The sequence below is a fragment of the Planococcus citri genome, chromosome 2, assembly GCF_950023065.1.
Source record: "Planococcus citri chromosome 2, ihPlaCitr1.1, whole genome shotgun sequence".
Classification (NCBI taxonomy): domain Eukaryota; kingdom Metazoa; phylum Arthropoda; class Insecta; order Hemiptera; family Pseudococcidae; genus Planococcus; species Planococcus citri.
Genome location: NC_088678.1, coordinates 46,290,954 through 46,310,463, shown reverse-complemented (window position 1 = coordinate 46,310,463; position 19,510 = coordinate 46,290,954). Strand labels below are relative to the sequence as shown.

The window sequence follows — 19,510 nt, the reverse complement described above, 5'->3', positions numbered from 1 at the left end:
AAATGTATCTTTTTGAGATTTTGGATTCTCCATCTCTCAACTTCATCAAAAAACTGAGATAATTTAAGATCTTAATTCTCACGATTAAAAGGGTATTCGACAAGTTTTGATTACGTAATGCATACCTATTAATTTCTTATGAAAAAAAAAGAAAAAGTTCTTTAACACGGGGGTTCAATCTTTCAAAAATGTCGAGTCAAGTTGAAAAACTTTCCAGTCTTACCATTGTGTTTATTCTCACCACAACAATTCAGAGAACTGTCTACGTTCCCACTGAAAATCTTTACTCCCACGTTACAGAACACCCTTTGTATACTTAACTACTATTTTTCAACATTAACAATCGCACACTCGGTTACACAATTTTCCACGACACACGAAGACACGACAGTATACAACTCGTAAAATGTAAGTAGGCAATGTACACGTTCGTACTTTTCGCGAAAGAAAATTCAATATCGAATGACATCAAAATGACACGACGCGGGAGTTAATATTAAATTCGTGTAACGCCGAATGTAACGAAATTCGCCGCTCGATGCGTCAAACTTCACCATGTAATTTCAAACACTTGTAACCATCGGCACGACATGCTTTAAATGGACCATAAAAATTCATACGACTGACTTTTAAGTATCGTAAAGCTGCCAAATTTCCTTTATAAAATATTTTAACCGTAATTAGCAAAAAATGCCTATATCATCGATTAACTTTCCGAACGTCAAAATACCGCAGTCTACCCTGTGTCGTTACAATGTCATCCACCGCGAAAGCGTATCTTTTTCTTTCATCGAATATGAAATACTCGTATAATGACGAAAAAGGCTAGAATGACTGGCCCGCGTACAGAGGTTATCGGCGTAATTTCAACCGAATGAAATTTCCTCTCGTCGGATGGCAGACCAATGTGGCGATGAAATTTTATCGTATTGCTACCACAGGTCTGTGTAGTACATAATAACCGCAATTTAGCGAGAAAATTCATTCGTTAAACGTGTCCATGTAATATGTATGTACATCGAATTCAACTTTACGATGACGTTTAAGCGGTCAACTCTCTCTCAACGTTTACAGAAATTTCACACCTTGTGAATTAATCTTTACCAAATCATGTTTTCCGTTTTTTTTGCCCATTCGGATCTTTTCGAGTGGGTACCTAAATTTTGGCAGTTTACTGAACATGCACAGTCGCAAATATGAATATTACAGCTTTCAGCTCATAAAATAAGATAAGTTTTTAAAAAACTCATATTTTTTATTTTTTTTTCCTTCACTCATGCGAAGCACGTTTTTAGTTTTTATACATTTTTTTTATACGTACTAGGTAGCTAGCTACGTATATGTGCCTATATAGGCTATATAGGTATAGGTAGGTAGTAGGTACCATGTATTGTACATTCAAGTAGAATATTTACATTGCATAAATCCATTTTTTTTAAAAACAGGTTACATTAAACGTTTTATATTATGTGTATCATACATGCCAACTTTTTATAACTACCAGCTTTTTTCCTCTTTTATTTTTTGTGCGAAAGCCAATCTATAAATTACTCCTTTATTTCATGTTTAACTCGGTTATCGAACGCGGGGTGAAAATGTTCTAAGAGGTTATTCGTATGTATAGCTTTTTGTTGAGAACGTGTAGGCGCGAAAGCTTCGCATAATCACGTCAGACGTCAATATTTCATGTACAGAATTCCCAAATAATTCCACACGTAACAACCGAGGTCAGTTTTGAAAATTTCAGCGAATTATTCATATCTTTTTTATCGATTTATATACACAGAGAATAACTTTATGCCACCTACTTATTGTTTATATGTATAATGCCGGGTATAAGCACATACTCATTGCAATTGCCAAGTACCTACGCTTGGGAAATGACATTTGCTGCATGTTTTCAAAAAATTCCACTGAAGAGGTACCTCTACCTAACTACCTAATCCTGGAAATTTTTCGATCAGAAATAATAGTCTTCTAAAGAAGAAATTCAAAAAGCACACTGAGTAGGCAACTTATGCTGAGCACAAGTAGGTATGTTTGCCTTTCCAAGCCTTATTTATATTTATACCAAAAAATTTGTTTAAAATTAATTTTCTCTAGCAATAATTTCACTTTTTCAATTTGAACATTTGATGTGATAGAGCAACCATGCAAAATAACGTTGAAGATTTCAACAACCGACATAAACCCGAGTGTACACGTATTTAATATTAACATAGACTTGGATACTTTCATCCATCTCGTTTTCGTAAAAAAATATTCGCAAGTCACCTTGAACCCTAATTTATCGCCTAAAAATTTGTTTTATTACGAACATTTAAATGTTAATAAAACCAAACTGAAATTATTCATTTTACAAAATAAAAATAATAAAAACGAAAAAAAAAGAAACTGCCAAGCCACGAATTTTTTATCCAAAAAAATTTAAGCCACAGGGAAAGCAATTTAAGTTCATGAAACTCCACTTAAACTGCGACGTTTTATTCATAATAATACTATTCACCGAATTGTAGCCGATAAAAATACTAAAATGATTTTCATTTGAAGTTATAAAAAGTTTTTTAAAAAATGAGAAAACGCCTTCAAGAAAACTTGAATACCTACAGTTTTACAACACCGATCAACTGTTCAAGCCGACATAAAACTTTTAATTTGAAGTTATTTCGAGTGGTACATTGCTCAAGTATTTAATCACCTGGTTTTTAATTAAAAAACCGTCTCAGGAGAATGGAAAAAATTGCAAGTCGGCATACGTAATATCATTGTTGTTAATGTCTACATTTTTTTTCTTGTCTACGTTCGTGAATTTTTTTATTCTTTAAAATAAAATAGGTACCATGTACAATTATTTTCGAAGGAGATGGTAAGTACCAAGCAATGCTATTCTGCGAACATTTATTATTTAGCAATTCATGTTCTAAGTAGGTATTGATTTTTTTTTTTTTTGTTAGATATGTAAGGTAGGTAAGTCTAAGTACGTAGACGTACTTCTTTTCATTTTATTTATTTTTCAGCAATAACTTTGAATGTAACTGAGAACAATTATCATTTAAATATTTCCTATTTCATCGATAAATGAGTAGTTTTGCATTTTTTTTATTTGTTGAAAAAAGAAGCATCATTCTTTGATAAAACTGATACCTAACTGAAATTTTTTCTTTACAATGTAAAAAATCTTAGCAGCAGATTTACTTTTGAATAAAAAAATAAGTAAAAACCAGGCACGATATTTCAAACATTATTGTGAAATTCTGCTCGCGAAATATAAATCACCTTTAGCTACGAATGAGATCTTAAAACAAGTTAAATTTTGTTACCATGCAAGAGAAAGAATTTAACCAAAGTTATTATTTTTTTACATTCGGAATAATTAAAATTTACATAATATCATTTTTAAACTTTAGCAAAAGCTTTCTTATTGAATTTAATTACATTAGCGAAATTTCTACTTTTCTTCAGTAAGAAAAATGTTGTTATACGAAGAAGTTTGGACATGGTCTCAGGTACAAGAAAATTTTAATCCGTGATTTTTTTTTACGTTACTTTGTAATTCGTGTAACCTCTAGCGATTCGACAAAAGCATGTTAAGTTGGACTTTATGAATATTTTGTCATTTTTTCTGCTTCATTTTCTTCGTGAAAAATCTTCTAACTCGGATTAAATATGATGATTTTTTTCCCTCTCGTTGTAATTTTCAAAGCTGAATTTGTCGGTGATAAGAATCATCTGGAAGATGTATACCTCGAGCAGATTATGTGAGATTGATTATGACAAGTTTTACACGAACTTCAAAATTCAGAAATGATGTATACCTATAATAATGAAATTTCTAAGGAGGTAGATGCCTATATACTTTTTAGTAATAAAAAAAAGGACCAAGAATAGTGAACCATACTAACGTAAAATTTCGTACCTAATGAATATGTGGCGTTTGCCTTATACACCTAATTTGCCTACCGATATCTAATACTTATGCACTGGCATATTTATTTACCTATCTCAATACTTGAATAATTAAAATAGGTGCGACACATCGACAAATTCATACCTCAGGACAATTAATGTTTTGCTAACGAAAAATTAACAACTTGCCTTTTTAGATATTTCAACTCTCAACACAAAAGCACGTAGTGCATCTACATCCATACTTCTTGCTGTTGAAAGGTTCACTTACCATGGATTTAATTGTGCTTTGTTCACTTGTCGGTGCAAAGAAGGGGCGTGTGTTGTTGTATACGTTGTACAAACAGTTGGCTTTCGTAATTTAAATAATAAAAGAAAATACTGAACGATAAATATGAAGGGGTGCTGGTATATATACGAGTACGTGTATCTACTATTTTGTATTTTGAAAAATCTCGTCTAAATTTGTGCAGATCCCTATCAATAGTGTAATTCTTCAGAGCACTTGACCCTTTTTAAAATACACCATTGTAAAATGCATTAACTAAATATTTTGTGCGGGTTTATTATCCCCGAACAAAATGTAATACGTGGACAACTTTTGTATTACTTTTTTTTTTTCGGGAGAGGGAGGTGGAAGCAAAAGATTTAATGATCACAGTTGCATATAAAACATGGTAAGTATATTACCTACAATGATTCGGATGCAGATATTGCATTTGCAGTTTAAAATATGGCAGATGAGTGATTAAAAACATCTGTTTTTTGTTTGAAAAAAATTGGCTAACCGTAGCTCGATTGTGTGGAGGAGGGAATGCAGCTTGTGGTTGATGTTTCCGAGTCAAAAATTGATATGTATATTTTCAGTTTTAGGCGTGTGGAAATAGATTCTACACCTTACCCTCTCCCCCTCTGTAGGCCATGTCTTTCCTCTAAACCATGCATAGCCTACACAAATATAGCAGGGATGCTAAAACTACCAAGTATCATTTATGAGAATTATACCTATCTTGGCTACATTCATCGAAATTTTTTTATTACAATAATAGGTAGATATGTATTGTAAAGGGCACACGATCAGGTACATCATCATTCATCAACCACCTGAATTCAGACCAAAATTGTCAATTTTTTCATGTTTTATAATTCCCATAAAAAATTGAATAGCGCTATTTTATGGAAACCCCCCGGACTCTTTTTTGAGGAGTGGCATTGCATTTCAGCAAAATTTGAATTTAAAATCTTCAGTTTCTGTTATTTTCATCAATTAACTTTTTTGGCACTTCCAAAATTTTTACTTAATGATTCATTCTTAGATGTATCTACATTCAGGGTATGGATTGTCCCTCAAGTACTTATCATTTTTGAAACTGTGGAAATATTTTGGAACAAAGTGTTGCCAATTTTTTGATCATTATTGCCAATCTCGAAAAATTGATAAAAACAGCCAAAAACTTTTGAAATTTTTTCAATACAAAATTTTGTATTTATTGTATTTTGACCACTACAAGGGTTGAGAAAATCATGCGCTCTCTAACGAGGGACATCGTGAAAAAAAATGAAAGGAATTTGGAGGACGTGTTTTAATTTTTGGTTTGTTTAAATATGGAATTGGTAAGGAAAATCGTCAAATTTCGAGAGGAATAGGATCTTTTGAGCAGCTCTTGGTTAAGGTTCTAATTGAGGTAGAGGCTGCTCCCACCACTCATAGGATAGCTCATGAGTCATATCCTGAATTTTCATCCCCCAAAAGTTGAACTTTCAATAGTAAGTAGTTACACAATTTTTTCGTGATTTGAAATTTTCCAAAAAGTTGTGTTTTTGAAAGTTGAAAAAATGGATTCTAAATATGGAACCATTTTTTAAAATCAAAATAAATCACGAGTAACCAAATTAACTTTTTAACACCTACAGTCCACACTATATGGTTGGTTAAAAACACATCTACGAGGTACAAAAACGAACTGTTATCACAACATGAATAAGTGGTAAGGATATGGTCCAAATCCAAAATACGTAGGTAAGTATACATCTCTATACGAGTTACAAAAAGGAACTTTTATCGCATAAACGTATTACTTAATGAGTGGTAATGATTGAGACGTCTACGAGGTAAAAAAGGGAAGTTTATTTTAACAAATTGCTCTCATCATAAATTATCACCTTTGACATAATTTTTGCATATTTACTTCCAGTGATTGCCCATAACATGACGATCAAAATTGAAAATTCCAAACGTTCCATATTAAACAACCCAAGCTTATTATCACAAAAGTTCTAATAAGTCTTATCTGCTCAACTTTTGAAATAAAAATGAACGGATATTCTAAAAGTACTTACTTCGCTGTTCCCGAACATGTAACAAAGTTAACGTTGTAAGAAATTTTTACACATCACTCATCAAATTAAAAATTTCTTGAAAAAAGAAACGAAAATCTCATGCTCTCCATTTACATTTTTGTTGATTATTTGATAAAAAAAAACACTGATATCAATCTTTCACCATGATTTTTTGTCTGGCCGAGTTATTTATACCTAGTCCAGTAGGAACTATAACTTCCACTTGTCACCGGTAGTCTGCGCAATCTGCGCTTTCTGTTTTTACCAATTTTGAGAAAATGACCCGTCGGCGGCCGACCGACCGTTGGCGTTGGCCGTTCCCCCGGTTTCCCGTTCGACTGTTCCTTTTAGAAAAATAATTTTATAAATTAGGTGCAAAAAATCAAAAATTATACCCACACTTTTGAATTAAGAATTAAGATCGGTAATTTTTATCTCCTTAAAAATATTAATTCTCTAGGTAGCCGGAGCCGCACATCAGATCACTCATTCAAAACCATCTCCAGGTTTTTTGAAATATCAATTAATATAGAAAAAGTTATTTAGGTACTTTTCCAGATATTCAAATTTGTTGAATAGATACTTATACTATACTGCCGAATAAAAAAAATAAAATGAAAAAAAAACTTTGCTCGAATTGACGTTGATACTTACATTTTATTAATTCTTTAATTTTTTCGACCATTTTAATTTTTTTCCAATTTTTAATTAATATTTTCAAAACGTAGCGAAAAGATCAAAATTGAAACTAAAAGGCGTAAAATTTTTTAATAAAGGAATCCTCGATAGCTTATTTTTACCATCGTTTGTCACAAACGAACTTACAAAAAAAACCTCATTGTAGACGTTTCTTTCATTCGCGCCTTTTTTTCTCTCGCCTTTTCTTTGCACAGTGTATCAAAATGAATAAGCAAAAAGAAAAGCAAACGTATTATTTTCACTGAAAATTGAACAAAAACAATTTTCCAGATTTGCCCGATAATTACTTTTCTTTCAAAAGAGTCGAACATATTATTTCCACACGACACGCGACGCGGTCATTTCATTTTCAAGGTAATTAAAAATTTACCCACACTTTTCGTTGGGTTTGTAAGATTTTGAATCGGTTACCTACTTGATTTTATTCGTTTTGGAAAGATGATTTAGTTCGTACAAAAGCTTTGATTCGAATACAAATTCAATTTATGGTGCCAAATTTCAGAAGCTTCAAGTAGATAGGTTTAAGTACCTTCGTAAATTTTCTAAAAATTCTCAAGATCTACCATAACTTGAAAATGATTGAATTAATTTTTTTGTTTTTTTTTTTTTTTTTTTGTTTCTAGTACGATGATGGATTAGTATATGCTGTCCACGAATTTATGGGTAGGTTTATGGTTGCGTACAAAAGTAAATTATGGCCTACTGAACTGTAACATTTTAAAGTTATTTTACAAATACGAGTATCTTCGTGATTCGAACAAAGGTTCCATACGAATGGAAGGCAGGTATACATACCTATGGTGATGGTGATTATTTCATCTTAGTATTTTCCTGGACTTGAAAAATAACAAAGTTAGCAAGCACAGGCTCGTATTGAAAAAAAAAAATAAAAAAATAAGGAAAGAATACACGCCACAATTTACACAAAAATTCATCCAAATATTTACGACGGAGAAGTTTAATTAAATGTGGAAGAATAATAAGAACTTGAGCACGAGATGACACAACAAACCATTTTGGAACATTTTTCAGCAATGGAACGAAACTTCGACTTGGTTTAATCAAATACGATGAAGATGAACCCCTTAATGAAAATAAAATTAACTCTCATTAAATTGGCAAAAAATAAATAGCTGCATGGAGGAAAAAGAGCAAAAAAGGACTTAATTTAGGTACTTGATGTAAAATAAAAATATAGGTACTCGGATAAAGAAGCAGGATGCATAGAAAACGCACGACCCTGGGTCTCTGTCGTCGAGAAAATGACCTCGAAGAAGAGAAAATTTTTTTTATAAAATCTTAAAAAGAAGAGGCATTTTCTTAGCGAGTTTTTGTTTCGCTTGGTATTTCCTTAGCCTGGTTCCGGCGCTTAGGATGCTTTTGCAAAACACCACCGCACCGCGTAAATACTTACTTTCTGTTGCTATTTTACAGCAATTTAATCCTCTTTAAAATTGTTCTTGGTTTCGGCGCTATTTCTAATTATGAAGACATTCGTTTGGTTGCGTTATTTAATCGTATACAATTTCAACAGCAACCATTGAAATTGTCTTATTGAGACTTGTTCATAATTTAACCCAAATAAATTATTCTTCTCGAGTCCGGGGTTTAACTGTTCGCCGCATCGTTTTAGTCTTCTCGGAGCCTGATGTCGAGTTGTGTTAAGATGAATATTGAATAAGTAGATTAAAATCTTTTTTCCAACTATACGCGAGCTTGGAGTTTCTTCATCTAAGTCGAAAGATTGAAGACCTTTCGTCCGCTAAATTTGTATCCCGAGGTATAAGAAATATTTCAAAATATCAAAACACGTCAGATATCACAACGAAGTTATTTGTACGAGAAATAGGTAAAGGTAAGGCTCGAAATGAGGCCCTTTTTCGGCCATTTACTAGTTTCGAATATCTTTCGATGATGTTCTTAGCTTGACTTTCTTTCGAACGATTTGCGATAGTTGTTATAACGATTGTAGATATTCGCACAGGGTCGTAAACGTGTATACTAATTTTATCTTGCCTGGTGTAAAGGATTTGTCGGTTATTCTGATGGTCTGTTTAATTAGATTTTATAAACCCTTTCACTCTCAACTAGATTGCCATCAAAATGTTAGTTTCCTAAGGAAATGTGTTAGCTTTAATTTCTACCCAATTAAAATTAACGCAGGTAGGTATATACCTACCTTCTACTTGGGAAAGCAACGTTAAAGTATTTTTGAAAAATAAATAGATGAAATTTTTCCAGAGCAAATAGTTGGAGACCGTCGTCGCGTCGTTTTCATACGTTTGAATAAATTGTTTAAAATTTTCTCCGCAGGTACGTCAACATACGGGTATTTTATCAAAATCATTAACAAATTTTGCAAATTACCCTACTTATACATTCACATATATTTTCCTAATGCATAAATCAGAGAAAAAAGTCGTGAATTCTTCGACTGGTGGAAAAACTCCATTATGATATTTTTTCCCATTAAAACTTTCTTTTGAGAAATAAATTTTGCGACGTTGAAAATTCCAAATTTATTATACTATTCTAAGTTGCACATACGAAAGGTGAAATATTTTTGAACTTGGAAGCACAGTTGAAATATTTGAATGGGGCTCTTTCCCAAACGCAGTTTCTTAGCTGTCGAACTTAGTATTTATTTCTTTGCAAAATGTCGAAGAAATGCTTTTGACCCTTCAATAGAAAGTTCGTTCCTCTTCGATGCACATTCGATATTTTTTTCTACTCCTTTAAACGCTTCTAATCGTGTGTATTTTTTTCTTCATTCTATAAAAGATGCTCTCAAGCTTTTAAATTTGTCTAATCATAGAACATTTTTTTCTTCGTGGTGATAATAGCGGTCTATGGCGGCGTTATAGGATTCTAAATTAACGTGGGTTTTCACTTTTCAAAAAAAAAAAAACTTTCAACTAAAAAAAGTGAAACTTTAAATGCCACTCACAGAGGTCGAAATTTCAACATTTTATACCAAATTTAATCCACGTTTTTACACAATAATTCGGATTTCAATGCCAAAGAAAAATAGTAGAGTTCGACGCGTGTAAAAAGAGGGCCAGTTTATGGCTTCGTAAAAATTTTAAAATTTTAAGTCTTCAAGAAAAAAATGCCTCGTATAAAAATATAACATCGTGTTATTATATTTAATTTGTTCAAACTATAATTTGAACAGTGTAATTTTTCATTTTGAAACTTCAAAACGATTATACCTCGAGCATGTTTGTTTTTTCACCTTTTGCATTTTATACCTACTTAAATACGTAGGTAGGTATTGTGTTTGTGGTTATCAATAAGATGTTGAACTCAAACATTTACTTCATTTCAAAATTTAAAAAAAAAAAACTATGTAAGTAGATAGGTTACTTAGGTACCTACCTATTTATGCGAGATATTTCTTACAGACAGAATTCAAATCAATACAGGTTTTAAAATGAGATTAAATTTAATCTAGTTGAATTAAATATGCTCAAATTGGATTCACATATCCAAATCATGATCTGAATATGATCTACCTATTTTGATGTTCAGCTTAGATTGGATCATGTGTGGATTAAATGGGATCCAGACAATTCAAAATGGATTAGATAGTTCAAATCTGTTTGGATCGTGCGGTTTTTTGGATCAAGTCGGATGTAGGGTATAATAATGAAGCTTATAATGTTACATAATTGGATTCAATAACACATAAATCCAATCTGAATTTCACGATGTTTCTTCTGTTTCTGTCAAATTTTGTTTACAAGCAAAATACCTAGGTATATTATAACAATAGGTAGGTATTATTTATTATTTATATATGTACTTTTAAAAAAAAATTGAATAAATAATTCTAACTATTTTACCTCATTTCAATTCTAATGAAATGTCATTATTTGGTTATTATTTTCAGTGATTTTAGTTTTAATTTTAAGTTTTTATCGACTCTTACAAAGGAACTTAAGGTTCTGAGTGACATGATATTTTAAAGAGCGAAATTCCAGCTCAATTGAACTTAACAAATGGCAAAAGTTCCCTCGTTAGAAGGTAACTAAAAATTAATTTGTCAAGATGATTCAGTTCATCCAAATTAACTTATACCTACTTCTCGTTACTTTTCACTTGATTCAAATTTCATCTTCCATCACTGACCTACCTTCAAACATTTTTTCACGAATAAAACATCCACAAAGATGGCATTTTCCTTCTAAACAAAAAAAACAGACAAATAAAAATAGGTACCTAGGTACGTGGGATACAGGTACCAACCGAGTGTAGGCGACATATCTAAATTTCAAAGGGAAAAGAAGGAGTTTGGCTGGAAATTCCATCCCATAACGAGGTTTCTTTTGGAAGTAGGCACCTACCTATATAAAATAAAGACCTCCTAAAATACATATTTCCATCAAAGAGCTACACCTAAAATAACTGATCTAATTTAAGCGCATTTCTTATTAATCAGAAATTCATAAAACAAGAAAGTTATGCAAATTCCTATAAGGAAAATGTTCGAAAAACACTAGGTAGGTACTGCGACTTGTGCTAGTGGTGACATAAAAGATGCGAAAAAGTCTCTCATTTTCCACGCTTAAAATTATCTTAATTTTCTTCGTCTTCGACTTTGATTTATTACGCGGGTACCTTTTACAGGAAGAGAATCGTAGCGAAAATTAGCTAAGAAAGTTTTCGTTATCGCCCATATACGAAATTGTTGCATTAGGACTTCTACATTGTGGTCTTCGTAAACTAAGATAATTCATCCAACATACGAGTACTTTTTAAATCGAAAAAAAATGTATCAAGTCGAATGTGTATCAAGTATAGGTAGGTGCATTAGATTTATTGTCTATTTGTATGTACATTTATTTTTCGATAGTCAGCGAAAATAGCCTTCAGTTGACAATTTATTTTTGTAGGTAAGTATGGTAGGTATGTATTATTCATTCAAATGTGATCAATTAATCGTTCACAAGTATCTTTCATATGACAGTTTTAAATAAAACCAACCTAGCCGCGGTATTTATCATTTACTACGTGTGCATTTAATTTTTGATCGCTGACATACGTATATACATTTGCGTAGAAGGAAAAAAAAACAAGACTATTTTTCGTACCGTTCTATTTAATCTGTAGCATAAATTATGCATATTTGTTGAAATAGGATTTCGTCGCTTATTTTTCGAATCATTATTGTATATTGCTCAGATAATCGTTTGATGTGTGGTGGGGTATTCTTTTGAAAGTGTAACATGAAAATTTTCTAAGTAACCTCAATGTAGACAAAGCTAATTTATCTATAAAGATTTAATTACGTTTTCTGAAGAGGACAAGACGTAAATATTCACAAAAAACTATGTCCGACGTTTACGTTGATCATAATTAAATTTTAAAAACAATTTAAAAGTTTCTAGGAATCTCATAGATATTCACTGGGTACCTAATGAATACCTTATATTGTAAAGTATCCTCCAAGAAGACAAAAAAATCGATTTTCGATCCAGGAAGCAGGTACCCTTATACGTTTAAAAGTTGAAGCGTTTAGGTACCTATACATGTAAAATAACCGAAGCACTACTAAGTAAACAATCCAACGATACCTAGTACAATAAGCTTGAAAAATGAATACACATTTACTTTGTTTTCCCGAGTACCTACATACCTTCTGTGTAATTATATTTAATCTGTTTCTGTGTGTTTAATAAAGTTTGATGAAATAAATACTTCATCATCGAAAAACTTCATAAACAATTCACTAATGTCGTACGTAGTTTTTTTCAAATAGGACGAATAAATAATAATTATAGGTTTAACTACCTACTTGACCTGAAACACATTTATCTCAGAAGATGGATGGACATCAATGCTTAAAACGTACAACACAAAAAAAACTTCCATTTTTCCACCAAAATATTATTTAAAAATTGTTAAAAAGCAATCAAAAATCAAAAAATACTTCACACCTTTACGTATACCTACATCAAATGATATTTGAAATAGATAGATACCTACTCAACACTTCGTAACAATAATTTTTTGAAAATTGAATTGAAAAATTAGAATGTTGAAATATTCGATCAATTTTTCACTATCATTATTTAAACTTTACTCCTAATACCTAATTTAAACTTTTCAAGGATTAACTATTTGAATAATTTAAAATTTAAAAACTTGAAATTCCGTTTTATTGGCGCGTTGTTAAATTATCTTAAACAATTATAGGCCTGCTATTGGTGGGAACTGGGAACCGATACAAGTTTATTGTATCCCCTTTTCTCCCTCAGCCAAAAAATACTCGGAAAAAATAATAACGCTATACAGTTACTCGACCGTGCTTGTTTCATTTAATTCTAACATTCCAGACAATAGCCTAATAAAGAAAAAGAAAAAAATTATAAATTATCAATAAAAACAAAAAACTTGGAAAAACATCCACAGATATTTCAACATTTCGATACCAAACTTGGTGTTATTCTTTATCGATTTTCAAATTTCCACATTCGGCAATATTGAAGAGTGAAATCAAACAACGTCTACGCAAGATTCATTGAAAAATTAATGAAAACTTTTTCATCACATTCGTGAACAAACAAATTAAAAAATTTTAACTGTTTGAAAAACCCTCATCCATTGAAAGGCATGTGTTGAGTACAATTCATTGGTTTTCATAGCTCGAACTCTCATCTTCTTCATTAATCAAGATGAATGGACCACGAGATCTTGTCACTAGAAAGGTCGATCTTTTTATTTAAAGATGTATCTAGGGAGTATGAAATAGGTACCTACTTAATAATAATTGAGGTCCTCAAAAAGAAATTTTTTTCATGTTTTCAATAAGCACCTCCAAAAAAATAAAAAAAAATAAAAAGATGTTTTAAAATAATTTTTGAACATTGTGGTTCCTCCTGATGGAAAGAAAATTCATCAGAAAAATTTGTTATTTAAAGGCTCAGAGCACAATTCTCCATCTATCATAGCTTTTGAGTGGCACAAGACTGAAATCGTGCGTCAAAATCGAGAAAATGTAAGGGAAATTGGACTAAACTGGGCATAACTCAAGCCCATTTACGAACTATGTACCTACCTACTCGCGAGGATTTGTCTAATTGTCTATTCACCTGTTTAAAGGACTTCATTGTTACAGTACATCCTGCATTAGAATCATGGTGATATTCAATATTCACAAACCATGGTTATAATCAGGGCTCGGATTTTTATGCTGGAGCATATTTTTTGTATGCGTAGAGGATAGGGAATTTTTCAATTATCTCCACGATTCATGAAATTTCAAGTAAAATGAGCCTAATTCGTTAGAGCATATTTTGGCATATTTCACCATAAAAGCATATAAAAGCATATTTTGGCATTTTTTAGGGAATATTTTGCGTTTTTAGAGCATATTTTACGTTTTTAGCAGTTTTTAGGGAATATTTTGATCAATTTCAAATTTTTGCTTCAACTTAGCATTTGGCTATTTTTCATTTTTCCCCGCAAAATTTGTGAAACTGGCAGTAGCTCTCTTGTACCTACTTATTTTTTTTTGTTCATTTTATTTGTTTTTTATTCCTTTAATAATGGGATTAGAATTACTTTTTCGTGATTTTAAAATGCTCTGTTTTGCATTTTTGTTCGTGAATTCTTGGTATTGTACAACAATATTAGTAAAATCGTATAGGAATTAATTTTTCCTGTAAAACAATGCCCATATCGTTAGGGAATATTTTTACTTTTTAGAGCATATTTTGCAATTTTTTAGGGAATATTTAAGCGCATATTTTGAGTTTTTTAGGGAAAGAATATCCGAGCCCTGGTTATAATAATTTATTAATTACGATAGCACATAGCCGACGTCTAGTGATTTCCTCTTTCAAAAATAAAAAAAATGGCTGCAATATTACGAGCTGACTTTTAAAAATTGACTCAATGAGAAAATTTTAAACAAAAAAATGACATTAAATTTTCTCTTTGAGGAATGGTAATCAAGTAATTTTGACTTTGAAGTTGATTGCCTCGCATAAGATGAAAATTTTGATTACAAAATTAAGTTAAACAAAAAAATTAAATCTAATCATTTATATTATTTTTTGTGGAATTATTTAAACCAAAAAAAAAAATTAAACCCAAAATTGAAAAGGTACCATATGTATTTTGACAACCTGATAAATGTGGTAGGTAAAAATTTCAAATCCAATTACTCAGAAAAAACATTATGGCAGGTCTAGGTACCAGACGAAACTTTTAAAAAAATTCCAGACTGGAATTTGTAGTTTGTATCCCAAGCAATCTTGGACAATTGTTGAAAACAGCCACATTTTCGGGGGAAAAATCAACTTATCTTGAATAAAACTCCTAATAGCAAATTAGCTCAATGAAATACCCACATCTTTTAGCAAGACTTCAATTTTGTATCGTTCAAATTTTGGGGTAGAATACGAACGACCTTTCTTTGGTAGAAATTTTTTGCCTTCTCTGCTTGTTTTCGGTGAAAATCGTGTCCTAATGAGCGTTAATGATGAAAAAAATATTAGAAAAGCAGTTCTGTCGATTGCTATCAGAATTATTGCTTATTTTTAAATTCAAACGTAGACAAAAAATACCAATGTTCACGATTTCAGAATTTTTGGTTTTTAAGTTGATTGAACTACCACAGTTTTTTATTTCAGACATTCCAATTCTGCTCATAATTATTTTGAAACATTTTAAAAATTGTTTAGTGCAAGCTTTAATATAGACATGCGCAATTGTGCACTACTTCTATCATCAATGTTAATCCAACTTTGTTTGTCTTATAGGTACTTATACCTACATACATAGTCAACATTTATTTACTTACATCAAATCCGCATTTAACTTGGTTTATAACCTAGAATAAAAGGCTGCAAATCAGGAAAACCAAAAGAATAGCTGTTATATCCAAAAAAATTCAAAATATTATACTCGTATTCTACAGAATCTAAAAGACAATTTTCTCATCATTTAGGCAAGCGAAATAATGTTTTAAAACACTTGCTCGCACGAATAGAAAATGAGAAAAAAATTCAATGAAGTCCAGAAAGGTTAAAAATCTAAATTCATTCGCGTCACTTATTCTCATCTCAATAGGTTCATATTAGGGAATCCGCAGGTAGCTATAGTACTTATTACTTCCTTTGGTAGGTACCTACACAAAACATTACTTTATTCCTTTAACAAATTTAAATATAAATGAACACGTTCGTTGTATTTGTAATGACTTAGGTAAATCATGTTTCAGTTCAATTTAGAACCATGTTTCTGTTAGAATATTATTTTTACTCGTACAGACATAGGTATACCTAGACCTACCATATTGATGGATCATTTTGCCGTGAAAATGTTCGCAATCCTTCTACATGATATGTTTTTAGTTTTAGATGTACCTACTTGTAAGTTTATTGAGTAAAGCCACATTTACAGAAGAAAAATATTATCCATGGAACATAAACATCAAACTTTCAACAAAAACAAACTCAATTTTCTCGTGTTTCCGTTATCAAAAAATATATGAGTACCTAAGTAAAACGTTAGATGATGGTCGTATACCTACAAAGTTGAAAGTAATATTTATGCCTTGAAACTTTTTTCATGAACCTACTCACTATTTTGAATGACGCCGGGGGATAGAATATTCTGAAAAATACGCAAGTTTCGTATACTTTAGTACTTATTTTATCCTTATACCTATCTGATATGTAATACAATAAAGATGATGTGTTTGATGTGTTATCAGTTGTAAACACAGGTACCTAAATGCCTTATCACTGAGAACATTCGTTGAACTGAATAATTCAAATGAATAATTACTACATTATAGAAAACGAATCTTCGTAGGTACTCTTCAAAATGAGGAATGTATCGTAATTTACCAGAAAATGGGTATAAAAACACTTTTTCGAAATTATGGTACAAATCTCATATTTTCATGTTATGTCACGCAGAACTGAATCGAACACGAGGGTGCATTGTGGAAAGGAAAGAGAAAGGGGAGACAGTGATAAAATTGATTTTCAAATAAGTTGAAAGCATTGAAGTCCAGCTGGAAAATTTCCAAACCCGACGATTTCTTTTATTGAGAAAGTTCAAGAGAATTGTACAAGAGTTCAATACCTACATAGCTTGAATTGAAAAAAAAACACTTAATTTTTAGTGGGAAGCCATGAACTTTTAGTAAGAAATAGATGAGAGACTCTTGATCTCGAATTTTCATTATTGCCACTTTGATAATTCATCGTTAGTTGATCTCTCTACTACCAAAATCCATGGCGAAATCAAACATGTTATCAGTACGAATTATTGAAGGTCCATTCTCATATGAGAAACAAAAATCAAAATACACCAAAATATGTACACTATAAGCACACTTCCACGTTATAATTTGTAATAAATAAAGGTATAAACTGATAAAATTACTCACTAAATTATCACGTCGAAGACACATTTAATTTCACACATTCACACATCATGATAATCAAACACACGAATAAAAGTATAGATGATATTTTTGTTAAAAACCAAACCGAACCGCAAGGTCACGTTCACACGAATTAAATAACTACTAAATATAAAAACATCGGCGATTAAAATTATATACTTATCGCGTAAAAAACAAAACCGAATACAAAAAACGAAATACGATCCAATCGCGAAAACAATTGCAAAAATTTCAGCGTATCTACGATTCGACTTTATAAATATTTCAACGACCGTTTAACAGGAAGAAGAACACCTCACATACTGCAAGGCGCTAAGGGTGGTTCAGAGCGTCGCGGCGCCTATAATGAGGCAAAAGGCATCCTACAGCGACATGCGCCGCAAACTTAAAAACATAACAGCGGTAGGCTTTGTACTGTCACCGCAAATCTTCCTAAATGTATTAGAATAAGAATTATTTATCTGTATGAGTTTTCAACTTCTCGTGTAATTATGCTTTAGGCTAGCTGCTTGCGTTATCGAATGATCGAGTTTTTTTTTCTTTTTTTTTTTTTTTCAGGAATAACAATTGCCTATACCTACGTAATTTTGCGTGCGGGGTATAAATTTTTATAGGATGGTGATTGTGATACGTGAGTATCAAATGTTTTTGACTTTTGAAGCTTAAACTTGAAAGAAAAAAAATATGCTGATTGTTATGATGTGCACATACAAATGGGAGGAATCATAAGCCTGATACATTTGTTTTTATTTTTTACATGTTTCAGTTTTGGTTAATTGACAATTTTCGTGCTTTTGGTTACAATTTTTTCCCTCGCCAAAGTTTGAAAAGAACATAATTTTCTAAAATCCCCATGAAAAAATAAATTAAAAATTCCTCGGCAAAACTCAGTGGAAATCAACACTAAAAAAATCCTATTTAAAATCTCACGACTTAAATATTAATTCAACATGAGAAAAAACTCATTCAAAACGACCACCAAAAAAAAATCCGCACTGAATTGAACACGAAATTCTAAAATCACTGTTGAAGAGTGAAATTCATTCAAAATCTGCAATTCGAAATCACCTCGAAAGATTTTAAATTAATTTGAAATTCTTCCCCACAGAAAAACTAGATTGAAATTACAAAAAAAAAAATCAAAACTGAATAATCTAAGTGAAATTTTGAATCAGCACATGTAAAATTTACATATTTTAAAACGCACCAAAAAATAAAATTATCAAAACTTCCTACTTCAAAATCTAATTCCAAATTGTCTCTACGTCCGTCCCTAGCCAAAAGGCTGTACAAGTGTACACGGCTTGGCTAAATAAATTAAAAAATAATAATAAATTAATAATAATAATTTCTAGTCATCGCGAGAAAACTCTAAATTGAATACCACAAAATTGCAGTCTAAATCACTACGACCAGTGCCGGTTTTAAGGGGGGGAATTTGGGTGATAATCCCCCCCAGGCCAGTTTTTCGGAAAAAATTTTGGATGCCGATTACAAACCAATGATCATTTTTTTTCATCTTTTTTGAGAACAAGAAGCCTTTTATTTTTTCTTCTCAAGCCCTCATATTCGTACACGATTTACTTTGAATAATACTTGGCAGGCAAATTTCAGTCACTGAGGTCCCTCCTTTTTAAAAATTAAATAAATAAATGACATATTTATTCAGTGGCGTGGCCAGAGAGTGAAGGGGGCCATTGTCCTCCCTTTGCGAACGAAAATTTGAAATAAAACATATGCAAAAGTGAACGTTTTTTTTTTGTTGTTCAGACCCATTTTTTCTAAAAATTTTCGCTCGAGCAGTACTTTTACCTTCATTTTCATAATTTATAATCACCGCACATCACGATAGGTTTCCAGAAAATGACTCTTAATTTCGATTTTTCATACCTAAAAATCTGATTTTGCCTCCTCCTTGAGGAAATTCTGATGACTATGCCACTGTATTTATTTGATTTCTGCTCTCCGAAAAGCTCAATTTTACCTCCCCCCACCCGAAAAATGAGACGGCAAAATTGTTTGGTTCGACCCAATTGTCCCTCTCCAAGGAAAAATCCTGGCGCCGGTACTGACTACGACAAAATGTATTGAAAATTACAATAAAAAAAACTATTTTTTATGCTCACTCTCACACTCTCT

The 19,510-nt window shown here is 31.5% G+C and overlaps 1 protein-coding gene across 3 annotated transcripts in view; it reads right to left on the bottom strand.

Annotated features, from left to right (window-relative positions):
- Window positions 1-17,693, bottom strand: part of LOC135836122 (protein turtle homolog A-like) — a 308,672-nt gene extending 290,979 nt beyond the window's left edge. For 2 of the 3 annotated variants that reach the window (XM_065350746.1, XM_065350749.1), the window contains exon 1: window positions 17,354-17,693. The gene's annotated coding sequence lies outside the window, so the exon portion shown is untranslated. Of the gene's footprint in view, window positions 1-6,246; window positions 6,364-17,353 lie in introns of those variants that run through there. The other variant, XM_065350747.1, reaches the window with a different exon arrangement.
- Between the last annotated feature and the right edge of the window lie 1,817 nt (window positions 17,694-19,510).